This window comes from Apium graveolens, chromosome 6, assembly GCF_009905375.1.
Source record: "Apium graveolens cultivar Ventura chromosome 6, ASM990537v1, whole genome shotgun sequence".
Taxonomy (NCBI): Eukaryota; Viridiplantae; Streptophyta; class Magnoliopsida; order Apiales; family Apiaceae; genus Apium; species Apium graveolens.
In genome coordinates, this window is record NC_133652.1 from 31,967,196 (window position 1) to 31,980,458 (window position 13,263).

General features: G+C 34.2%; 1 non-coding gene across 1 annotated transcript; it reads right to left on the reverse strand.

The window, feature by feature from the left end:
• Window positions 1-2,623: 2,623 nt before the first annotated feature.
• LOC141669603 (small nucleolar RNA R71) lies at window positions 2,624-2,730 on the reverse strand. Its single transcript, XR_012553873.1, has one exon. It is a non-coding gene; the product is annotated as a small nucleolar RNA R71 (small nucleolar RNA).
• Between the last annotated feature and the right edge of the window lie 10,533 nt (window positions 2,731-13,263).

Genomic DNA, 13,263 nt, shown 5'->3' on the forward strand with positions numbered 1-13,263 from the left:
CAATTCCCCTTCTCGATAGAACCTTTCCTTGACTCGTAAGTTTTAATAGAAGGATGCTTTCTTTTGATATTCGACGATCTTGGCATGGGCCACATCCCGCATTTCGTCTATCAAATCCAAGGATAACCTCTGCCCTTCCTCATTTTTTCAACAATGTAGGCTTGAATCCTTGGAGACGAATGCGATATCTCCACAGGGACTACTACCTCAGCTCCATAGGCCAACATGAAGGGTGTCACTCATATGGTCACCCTACATGTGGTTTTATATGCTCAAAGTATCAGGATTATCTCTTCTACCAAATTGTTTCTGGACTTCTCAATCATCTTCTTTAATCCGTCAAGTACAATTTGATTCGCCACTTCAGCCTACCCGTTGGCTTGAGGATGTGAAACAAAGGTAAATCGTAACTCGATCTCATTTTACCACAATACTTCTTGAATATCTTATTGTTAAATTATGTTCCATTATCAGTCACTAACCATCTTCACATTATATTCTCCCATAGGAATTGAACAACTTGTTTGGTGGTTATCTTAGCCAGGGGCTTTGCTTCGATCCATTTGGTGAAGTAATCAATAGCTACAGTCATAAACTTTCTTTGTGCAGTGGCCATTGGGAATATCCCAAGAATATCAATTCCCCACATTGTAAATGGAAATGGAGAGTTGATAGAAGTCATCATCTCAGGTGGTTGTCTAACAAATAGTGCATGCTTCTGGCAGCAGTCACACTTCTTCACATAATCTTTGGCATCATCCATCATCTCAGGCTAATAAAAACCCAAACGAGTGATCTTATGAGCCAACGCCCTGCCCCCCAAGTGTCGACCACAAATACCTTTATGTACCTCTTCAAGGGCTAATCGTGCCTCATCGGGTCTGAGAAGTCCAAATTGGATGATTTAAGAGTCCACACGTTGGATGATTTAACAGCCCACGCGAAGATAACGAGATTCTCTTTCATTCTAAGGTGGTCCAGAGATCAATATTCATCTGGAGCGGCCCAGACTTTCTGAAGAAAAGTCAACTAAAAATTTTAGTTGGAAAATAGAATCAGTTTGGGAAACTTATTTGTATTTTCCTCAAAGAATTAAAAATACATTAATTAGAGACCTATATATGGGAGATATTTATTATTGGGTATAATGTTCCGAGAAGGAAAAAAAAGAGGCTAGGCTCAAGAGGGAAAGAGCTTGAAGAAGAGGAGATTGCTGCATCTACAGTTTTCATCTTTTCTCCTTACTTTTCCGCTATGTTTACATACTCTTGTTTATTGGTTTCTTTTGAGACGATGAACTAATTTTCTCTCTTGGAATTTAATGGATTATTTTATTAATATATAAGTTGTATTCTTTTCAATCTGTTTTTATGGTCCATTAGTTGTTTATGTTAATTTGTGTCTAATGCTTCTCAAAGATTAATCACCCTTGAAATTGATTTCGTAATTTAGATGGACTTGGAAGAAAAATCATAAGTTAAGACCCAATCAATATATCTTAGGATTAATATTCATATTAATTTGTGGTTAGGATAAAAATATACCTAAACACCCTAAGGAGTCCAATTAAGACGAAGCTTAATGTTGTTGATGCTTTTAAATTCTACATAGGAATATGGGGGTTATTACATAAATTAGAGCCACTTGAGAGTTGGAAGGTCCTTGTGAATACATAACTGTCTTAGACTAGCAATTAGACTACGAGAATAGAGGTTAAAAGAGAAGCTTATTGAAGAACATTAGATGAAGTTAAAGGCCTAGTTTTCATTCTCTTGACATTTATTAATCATTATTTTGTGCTAGTTTAATTATTTAGTGATAATTTAGTAAAACACTCCACATGATTTTTATTTAAGTCAAATTAAAATAAAATTAGTAATTGGTATTTAATAGCTTATTAATAGTTTTCGTGGGAACGAATTATTATACTACTTGTTACTATACGCGCTCTTGCGTTAAAGTTCTAAAATTGACAACAAGTTTTTGGTGCCGCTTTCGGGGACTGTTTTAAAGTATTAATTTCTTAAAATCATTGTACTATTTAGTACTTTGAGATCGAGTTATTAATTATTCTTTTGTTCAGCTTTGTAGGGGCTTGATTTTGTATGCGTAGACGTGACTTATCTTCACTTCTTCCACTTGATTGAGATTGAGAAAACTGCGAAATAGGATCATAAGAAAGTCATGGAAGCTAAGATCCAATTTTGTACAATGGGTAATAATGGGAACCACATTGAAGGAGTTTAACCTGAAAGGAGCTTGCGGGTTAAGGAGTACATAATGCCTTCTTTCGATGGCATTCACACTAGTTTTGTGAGACCCACCATTGCTGCAAATAATTTTCATGTTTATTCAGCTACAATGCAGGCTATCAGGGATAAAAAAAATTCATGATCTTTTTGCTGAAGATCCTAATGTTCACTTGAGGAATTTTTTTGAGATTGTTGACAATTTCAAGTTTAATGGTGTTACTGAGGAGACTATAAGACTGAGGCTATTCAGTCGGTCATTTGATGGAAGAGTAAGGGAATGGTTGTACTTTCTACCAATCAACTTTATCACTACATGGAATCAACTTGTTGAGAAATTTCTAAACAAGTACTTCTCTCCAGCAAAGACAGAGCGTCTGATCAAAGAAATTCAGAATTTTCAGCAATTCGATATGGAATTTCTTTATGAAGCTTATGAGAGGTTCAAAGATCTCTTGAGAAAGTGTCCACATCATGGACTATCTGATCAGCAGAAGATTTGTGCATTCTATAATGGGTTGATATCACAGTGTGCTACTCAAGTTGACAGAGCTGTGAGGGGTTCGTTGATTAACCAGTATCCAAAAGATGTGTTCGAGATTCTAGAGGACATCACTTCAAATAACTGCAAGGTGTGTGATCGAGCAAGTTCAAAGAAAGTGGAAGGTGCGTATGAAGTTGATCCATTTACATCTTTCTCAACTAAAATGGTATCACAATTTGAAGCCTTAAACAAAAAGCTCGAGTCATTATCAATGGAAAGGCATCAACCAGTGCAACATGTTCAACAAGTTCAGAATTCTCCAATATTATGTGATATGTGTGGGGAAGGACATCCAACTCAATAATGTCTGCTGATGTATTATGGTGCATCACAATCGAGTACGGTGAACTATGTGGGGAATTTAAATAATCAGTAAAATAATTTGTATTCAAACACGTACACACCTGGATGGAGGAATCATCCCAATTTTTCATGGAATAACAATGCTAGACCAGATATGTCTTACAAGTCTGATGTACCTCCAGGTTTTCAACAACAACCAAGGTCACAAGAGATCAAGAAGAAGCCAACCATTGAAGATCTTCTTCTTCTTCAATACAAGCAGAAAACAAATGTTGTGATTCAAAGCTAAAATGCATCAATGAGAGATTTGGAGTTGCAGTTGGGTCAGTTAGATAGTGCACTTAATAGTCATCCTCAAGGTTCCTTGCTCAGTGACACTGAGCCTAATCCAAAGAATGATAAGAAGGATAACTACAAATTAATAACTTTGAGAAGCGGTAAGGAGATTGAGGGGAATACAAAGAATGTTGATAAAGAGGCTATAAAGGAATCTGAATCTAATGAGGAGTCTCAGAATTTAGTATATGAAGAATCAATTGAAATTGAAAAGGACCCCCAAGTTCAAGCACCAACACTAAAGAAGCATGTATATCTGCCCCTCCTTATCCTCAACGCTTGCAGAAGCAGAAGTAAGATAAACAGTTCCAGAAATTTATAGATGTCTTCAAGAAGCTTTCTATTAATATTCCATTTGCTAAAGCTTTGGAGCAGATGCCGAGCTACGTCGAGTTCATTAAAGATATTCTCTCAAGAAAGAGAAGATTGGAAGAATTTGAAATAGTGGCATTAACTGAAGAATGTAGTGCTATTTTAGAGAAGAAATTACCCCCAAAACTCAAGGATCCTGGGAATTTCACTATTTTATGCACTATTGGGACACAAAATATTGGGAGAGCTCTGTGTGATTTAGGATCGGGCATTAATTTAATGCCTCTGTACATTTTTATGAAGCTTGGAATTTGAAAGGTAAAGCCTACTCCGGTACAGTTATAACTTGAAGACAGATCATATGTATATCCAAGGGGAATAGTGGAAGCTGTTCTTGTGAAGGTTGATAAATTTATATTTCCTACGAATACTCTTTGGTAGAACTTTCTTAGCCATAGGAAGGACCCTTATTAATATGCAAAAAGGAGAGCTCACGATGTTTGTGCACAATGATCAGGTAAATTTTAATGTGTTTTCTCCTATAAAGTTTTTAGATGATCATGAGAAGTGTTTTTCTGTGAGATCACTTGATGATCAAATTAATATGCACATAATTGAGTATGATACCGGTGATTTTCCCGAGTTGTCTCTACAAGAAGTAAAAAGTGATTTAAATTGTAAGGGGAAGTTTACTACTGAATTGAATGTAGTTCCCAACATCGAAAATTCTTTTGAGAACTCGTCAAATAGAATGCTTGACAAGTCAAAGGCTGAAAAATCTCACGTTAGAGATTGCTCGAACGTAAAGCTCGAAAAAATTCCATCATATTTGAAGTATGTACTTTTGAATGATGAACTGGTTATTTTTCAGTTTTTTCATGACAATGTTCTAAGAAGATAAATCACCGATGATGAGTTAGAAGAGGGTCTGTCTCAGTCGATTGAGGGGCATAAACATGTTAAAGGTGTTAAGAAGAGACATATAAATAGAAAGCCGATGAGTGAAAGAATTAATATGAAGATAGATGGCACAAATTTGTTTAAAGTTAGCAAACAAGATGTCAAGAATTATGTGAATGGTCCTTCTGATAAGGGCAATCCTACTATTATATTAAAGCCACCATAATTTGATTCAGTAACGTCCGTCTAAATATCGTTAACGATAGCGTTTCTTGGGAGAAAACCCATAATTTTTGTATGATTAGTAATTTTTTATTTAATTTTTTTGTATTTCTTTTACAATAGATTTTTTTACTCCCACAAGATGCCTTGATGATTTGATTAGAAATGTTTCAGGAAAGAATTCTTAGTTGAAGCTTATTAATAGGAAAATAAGATTTATTTCATGCCGATGAATCATTTTTTATGTCCATGATATATTTTTCATGACCATGAATTTTTTTCTGAAATCTAAACAGAGAAGAGGAGTTGATGCTAAGTCTCACGCATGTGACTTTATATTTTTTGGAGGACACTTCGTGCTTATATGCTAGGGGAGTATTCTACATTTTCTTTGTATTTTTTATATTCTTTTTTATTTTTTTAGGATTGTATTAATTATATTATATTATATATTTTTATTCATTGAGGATAATGAACCACTCAAGTGTGGGGATGTGTTCTCAATATTAGTAAAAAAGAATCCAAAAAAATTGTATTTTATAAAATTAAAAAAAAATCAAAAATCAAAAAGTTTTTGTATAAAATTACGTTGTCTCAAGAGCATGTTAGCATGGTTAAGTGCCCATTGTATAGATTAATATCGCATGATTAATTCTGAGTGTCATATCCATGAAAATCATTTGATACTTGATAATTCCTTGTGTGTGCTTGCGAAAATTTGAAAACTTGAGTTGCTTCTAAGTTAATTTCAGTAAATCGAGCATGCTTTTGTCTTGTGAGGATTTGAGCCTAATTTATGATTGATACATTCTTTATCAATCGCTTTTGTTTGTTGTGTGATGTTCATTATTTGCATGTTACTCTAGAACTTGTTTTAAACCGTTTTGAGACTACATGATATATGTGTGCATGAATATGATGAAGGCACTAGGATTAACTTCATTTACCTAAACATTAACCATGAGAAATGTATCCTTAGTGAACCCAGTTGAGCTTATATCCTATTTTTTTATATCATCAGTCTAAAATTTGTTGCCCAGTAAAGAAACAATTGTTTAAGGGGGGTTGGATACAATTGTATAAATGTTTCGAACAAGTAATAAAATATAACAGTTTTTTATATATATGATAAAAACTATTACAAAATCCTCTCAAGAAATACTGATGTTCTTGAGAGCTGCTAGGTCGAATGATCCTCGAGTGTTATTCACTAAGTGATGACCTAAACTGTGTGTATATACTACACAGCCACAACATATTAATCTAAGATATGCATTATCAAAAACTAACTGAAACTGATACATATCTTAAACTAAACAGATAATGTCCTATCTCTCAGACGTAACAGTTATCTACTCCAATTTATAAGGAATAGAACAAATCCTCTAATGCTGACTGTCTTCAAATACTGATGCCATGCAAATCCTGATGACAGACCAAATCCTGACGGTACATCAGATCCTGATGACATCCAAATAGCCAGATCCTGAGCTCCTTCTGATCATTGAGAATTCAATATGTAACAATCTCCCCCAAATTATGCTTAATGTAATGAAGCATAAATTCCATTCTCAATGATGCCAAAACCAATCTACAAAATATACAAGAAATAAAGCTTACTTCAGTATCTTCAGATAAATGACAGTTGTTCCAAGAAAGTTTTTTAATCTTTCTTCCTCCTTGTCTCGTAGGACTTTAACAAGCTTTTTCTTCAACTCTCTCTTCTCTTCAGTATCTTCTCCAAGCTGATAGATAGCTGATCTTAACTTAGAAATTGAACTTTTGCTGATCTCAAGATCACCAATCAACATGAAGCTTAAACTGACATCTTTCAGGACTAAAGGATAACTGAGGACTGTTGAGAAAAACTTGTAGCACTGCAGCTCCCTTTTTTATCTGCATTTCTTGACCAGTATAAGTTCTGTACTTAGGAACATAATCACCATTGTATTTATCATCTTTTGTCATGACTTTTCTTCTAATCATTTCAAGTATCACAGAAGACCAGTTTCTGGTGACTTTGTTCTCAACTCTAAGAAGATAGTAAATGTATTTCAATTATGTCATAGTCTTCATTAAGAGTTGCTGTAATGTAAAGCTTTTTACTTTACCATCTCTGAAAAAGTACAGAATCTCTTCTTTGACATCATTATCATTTATCTTTCTATGAACAATCTTCACAGCTTCAACTTTCTCAAGATCTGAAGGAGAAATTCTTTCACCAAGATTTTATGTCAGAGTATCTGTATCAAGCAGATCAGATTCCAAGATCTCTATACTGGAATGACCAATGCCTCCTCTGGTTCGAGATTTGATAAGTTTTAGTTTTTCATTGTATACCACCCAAGAAGGCTTCTTGATGGACTTATCAGCATCTTCCTATTCTGAGATAGAATCTCTTAACCCAACTGACACAAATTCAACATATTTGAACCCTTTAGAATAATTGAATACATGGATGTCTTTCCATCTTCTATTCTTCTTGCCGAGAGGAACATAGCTTGAAGACAAATCATCAGTCTACCCTTCTGCTTTATGCCATAGCTCCCTCTTTGATTTAAAACTCTCTGCAAATATTTTTTGCATACTTGATCAGCTTTCCTTCTATTAATCTTTTCCTTTTTATCAGCCTCTGAAATGTGATGAGTGATTACAAGAGAAAGAGCTGACTCATTTAATGCTTTGATCACCTTTTCATAAGAGTTAAAATCAGTTATCAAGTTCATAGCATCAGGATCTACTTTTATCTCAGGATTTGTGTCTACATCAGGAGTTAAATTCTGATTTGCTGTATCAACTTGATCAATGTAAGTGGCTGATCTTTTCTTCCTTGGTACAATCAACTCTTCTGGCTTCTGAACTTCTTTATCTTCTTCATTTCCTTGTACAGGAATATAACCATCTATAGATAAAAAATTCAGAAAAGTAGAGTTGAATGCAGTCACTTGCCTTGATCCAGAAGTTCTTCCACCTCTTCCTCTTCCTCTTCCTCTTGCAGATCTACCACCTCTTCTTCCTCTTCCTTTAGAAGTCTTAGCTTCAGCTTCAATTTGAGTCAAAAGCTCCTTTTGTTGTATAACTGCTTCTTCAGGTGTTAGATCAGGAAATTCTTCAGTTATATACCCAAGAGCACTCCTAGCATTCTTTTGTTCAAACTTCTTGTCTTTGTAGTACAAGACAATCACTTCACCTGTTTCCTTATGTCTGTAAGGAAAGAACATCCCTTTAGCTTCTGCTAAATTTGAGATTATAATATCATCATCCTCAGGAGCACCAGCAATAGTCTTGTGCTTGGCTTTATAAGCACCAGTAGACTTCCTTTGTCCTGAAGAATCATTCTTCTTAGAATGTTGAAGTTGTTGAGCAGTAGAAACAATTTGAACATCTGTAACTGTATTATTCTTATCACCATCATCATCATCAATATCTTTATCCTTTATCTAAATATAATCCGGTGTATATTTTTTAGCAACTATCTTCTCCCCCTTTTTGGCATCAGTATTTAAAAGAAGAGAAAATAGAGCATCCAGTTTGTCACTTATAGAAGAAACTGAAAGTGTTTGTCCTAAATCTAATCATGTATGATGAGTTAGAAAGAACTTTCTTGTATTCCTATTTGATTTCATTGAAATTAATAAAAGACTTATTTTGGTTTTAGTATGGGCTTTATCTATTTAAAGTGTTTTAAGTAAGATGCTCCATAGTTTAGAGTAAAGCTTCTAGAATTATAATGAGATTATAATAGTGAGATTTAGAAGATGATAACTCTAGACTTAAACAGTTCTTGATCATAGGATAACTAATCGGATGTTAGTGGATTTGCAAAGATTGGTACATACTATGCTTGCTCCCTTCAGGAGGATGTCTGTTCTCATAGGCATTTGTGTGGTGACACTATAGCTAGTATGTAGGTGCTTATTAGGGAATAAGTTCACTGAACATGACTCGATAAGTTGAACAACTAATGGAGATTACTCATGTGTCAATAGTTATTCACTGAGTGATAGTTGTACAAGTGTCCTTAGACTTGAGATCGTTAAAGTTATCTTGTATATAATGAACTGTGTTTTGGTTTAGTCCTTAGTCTCAAGGACATCCATTAGGTCTATTCTGGGCATAGGGATTTGTGTATAGAGATAGTTAACGTCAATAGAGGATCTACCCCTTCCAGTATAGGAAGAGAATATCCTATGTTATTCTTAGTATGCGAGTTCTGGAATCTCTGGCCCGAGTGTATGAAATTAGAAAGGAGTTTCTAATTTGCATTAATATGAACTTTGCATTATGAATAAGAAATCATATGATTAAATTTAATAGGCCTGACACGAGATCCATGCCTTGTATTTAATCAGGATATTGTAAGGGTAGAAGGAATTCATTGTACGGTAACTAATCACTGACAGGTTCTTGGTATTCTAAGCAGTGAATTCATATTATCTGGATAGTCGCGATATGTTGAGAAGCATCACTCATGATGTAGAATAAATATATTTAATCAGTTAATTATATTTATTGAATTTTAGTATTCATGTAAATAATTAATAAAAGTTTATTATTATTTATTTTTACTACCGGCATAATATTGAACCTACATGGTCACACCATAAAAGAATATTTTCTTTGATGAAATAATGAGAGAGAGAATTATTTTCTAAATAGGTTAGAAAAATAAATAATTATTAAAATAGTTTTAATTATTATTAAATCATTTTATAAAGATAAAATATGGGGCTAATATATATATAGATATATTATAAAAACCCTAGGAGAGCCTTATAAATAGAATGAGATGGCTCATTCTAAAGGTACACTTGTTTTTGTGAAAAATCTAAGAAGAATCTAGCCTCCATCTTCTTCCTGTGTCTCTCTCTCCCAAAACTCTATTTTTATAAAAGCTTGGTTTTATAAAAGCTTCATCAAAGAGGATTATTCTTGGTGGATACCGGTAGAGTGCTTCACACACTGAGAAGCAACTGCTAGCAACCATTTTATAAAGCTTCGATTTTTAAGGTATGGTTACGATTCCTCCATTTTTTTTATTTATACGTTTTTCTATATGTGCGATACATGATTTTTACGGAATAATTATTATATCACGCTTCCGCTCATCCGTAAATTCCTTCATTGGCATCAGAGTTAGGTTCTGCATATAGAGATTCGTATAAAAAATTTCAGATTTTTTTATGCATGTATTGATTTGTTATATTTTTTGCAAGTTTATTTAGATTTAATTATGAATTAATTCGAAATAATTTTTGCATTAGATCTTGACTACTGATCTGGGTTCTACAAGTGTTGTAGATCATCTATGTATTTTTTTCATAATTTTGTGACGTGTAGATTATTTGTTATAAATTTTTAAAAATTGTTTTAACTAAAATTCATGAAATAATTATGCATGTGAATAAATATGATTAAAATTTGCACAAGGACCCCTAGATGATCTGATAATTTCTGCTACTGCCTGATTTAAGAAATTATATTATTTTGATTTTTATTAATTTATTAATTAAATGTTAATTAATTTATTAATAGTAAAATTAAAATGATGACAATATTAATAAGAGTTATTAATTAAGGGAGTAAAGGAAAGGGGGTCGGTCTGTTTTTGTAACGGCAGTAAACTGACAAGTGAGCTGACAATTCGCAAAAAAAAAAAAAAAAACTGCAACGGTCGGCTGCTGGGCGCGTGAAGCGCAATCGCCGGGGGGGGGGGGGGGTGTCACGCATTTCGGAAATGCGTTACACTCCTGTTGCGCATTTACCGAATGCGTTACACCCGTTAATCGCTTAACAATGTTGGAACGCATTACCGGAATGCGTCACAGCCCTTGTAACGCATTCGTGTAATGCGTTACAGCCCGTCTGTCCACATTAAATTTGATTTTTTGGGAGTTTCGTAACTCCGTTTTGGGCGTGCAATATATCGTTGGATTCATTTTTCCGAGACAGATCTAATGGAGTGGTCAAATATTTTTTATATACAAGTTTTGAACTGTTTATATTCCCGAAAGTATTTTAAAGCATGTTTTAATTATTTTAATTGCTTTTAAATGCTATAATAAATCCATACATCATTATATCAATGTGTGACATGATATTACTTGAATGCTTACTTATTTATTTATTTTTATATATGAGATATATGCCTATGTTTACCATACGATGATAGATTTAGGTGAACTTAAATCAAAATAAGACGTGCTCTAGAAAATCTAGAATATGAATCGTTTCTTGCCTTAACAATAATATTATGAACACAATCATGAGATTCTTCTGTTTATGAAACACGTAATTAAATATGAATTTTCAATATTGAGAGAAAGGATGATTCTGTCAAAAGCGGATTTCGATATGTAAGAAAGGGGTATTAAGTGACGCCTCTTGACAATGCTCCCCCCGATCTGGGAATCATCTGATTATCGATTATTGATTTTAAATATTTAATTTAAAAGGAAGAATCTCTTTATAATATGATTATGATTGTAACATAATATAATCCCTCTAAAATTAAATAATATCAAGTAGTAATTGGCCAATGACACAACGAGCTTGTGTCGGTCATAGCCTTCCAACATGGTAGAAAGTAGTTCTTATTTTTAAATCATTGTCGTTTCATGCTACAGCCGAGGGCTTTGATTTCGAAATAAGAAATACTTGTCTATTACATAGAGATGTGTACATTGAATTAGAATCTAAAGGTCGTTACTTGCTGCAGCCGTGGGCCGTTGGAGACTGATTCAATTGTACGAAATGTTGGGTTAGACTTGACTTAGAATATTGAGTCTGTCGTGCTACAGCCGTGACTCAATTATTCAAGAGGCTAAAGTTTTATTAGGGAATAACATAAGATGTAATTGACAAGAGTTGTCTGCCTATTGAACATCACATGACGTTTCGTGCTACAATTGAGGTTATGTGATGGAATGTAGGATCCCTATTCCCACTAGCATTATGAATGCTTAATTTTTCACTTAGGGGGTTGTATAAATTAGATAAACTAGTGGGAGCCACTTATGAATAAAGACCCGGTTCATATAGTGTTTTGAAATGAAATTGAATATTTGCTAAGTGTTGTTATGTGTTCATCATTTACAGATTTACTATATATGTTATGTCTTATGCACTATCACTCCGGAGCATACTAGATGCTCACAAGTTGACTGGTCCTAATTTTGCTGACTGGCTTCGAAACTTGAGAATTGTTCTCAGGGTTGAGAAGCTGGAATATGTGCTTGACTTACCTAAGTCTGCTGAACCTGCTGACGATGCACATAATGATGAACATGTTGTGTATCGTAAGTGGATAGATGATGCAAATGTTGCTCAATATATCATGCTAGCTTCCATGAACATTGAGCTACAAAAGCAGCATGAGCATATGGAGGCTCACACTATCCTTACGCATCTACAAGAGTTGCATGATGTGACAGGGAGGATAGCTCGATATGAGATATCGAAGGAGCCGTTCGGTTGTAGGATGTCTGAGGGATCATTTGTGAATGACCATGTACTTAAGATGATCAATTTGATTGAACATCTTGGACAACTTGGTTTTAACATGGATGGGGAACTGACTCAAGACTTGGCCTTGCAATCACTTTCGCGTTCATTTTCGCAGTTTGTTGTGAACTTTCACATGAATAAGCTAGATGTCAGCCTGGATGAATTCCACAACATATTGAAGACTGTGGAATCAAATTTTCCCTCTAAGAAGAGCTCTGTTCTTCTAATTGGTGAAGGTTCCAATCCTAAGAAAATGAAGAAGAACCCTTCCAAGAAGAAGAAAGTAGGTGAGAAAAAGTCGGTTCCACCAAAAGCTGAAGACCCCAAGAGCAAAGCTGTTTGCTTCCACTGTAACAAGGTGGGGCACTGGAAAAGGAACTACAAGGTTTACCTTGCAGAATTGAAGAAGAAGAAGGGTAGTGAGACTACCGCTTCTGTTTCAGGTATGTTCATGATTGAAGTGAATATGTCATTAAATCAAATTTCTGCTTGGGTATTAGATACCGCCTGTGGTTCTCACATTTGCAATTCGTTGCAGGTACTAAGGAGAAGTAGGACTCTTAAGGAAGAGGAGGTGATTCTACGGATGTGAAATGGAGCAAGAGTTGATGTTGAAGCTGTAGGATCATTTCATTTACATATGCCTACGGGCAAGACTATTGTTTTAAATAATTATTATTTTGTTCCCTCGATTATAAGGAATATTATTTCTATTCCCATATTAGACTTGGCTGGATTTTCGTTTGTTATTCAGAATAATAAATGTTCAATTCTTAGAGATAACGTTCTTTATGGAAGTGGTATTTTAAATAATGGTCTATATGTATGTGACGTAGAGCATAATTTATTACAAATTAAACATACTAATAAAAGAAAAAGGGATGATGAAAG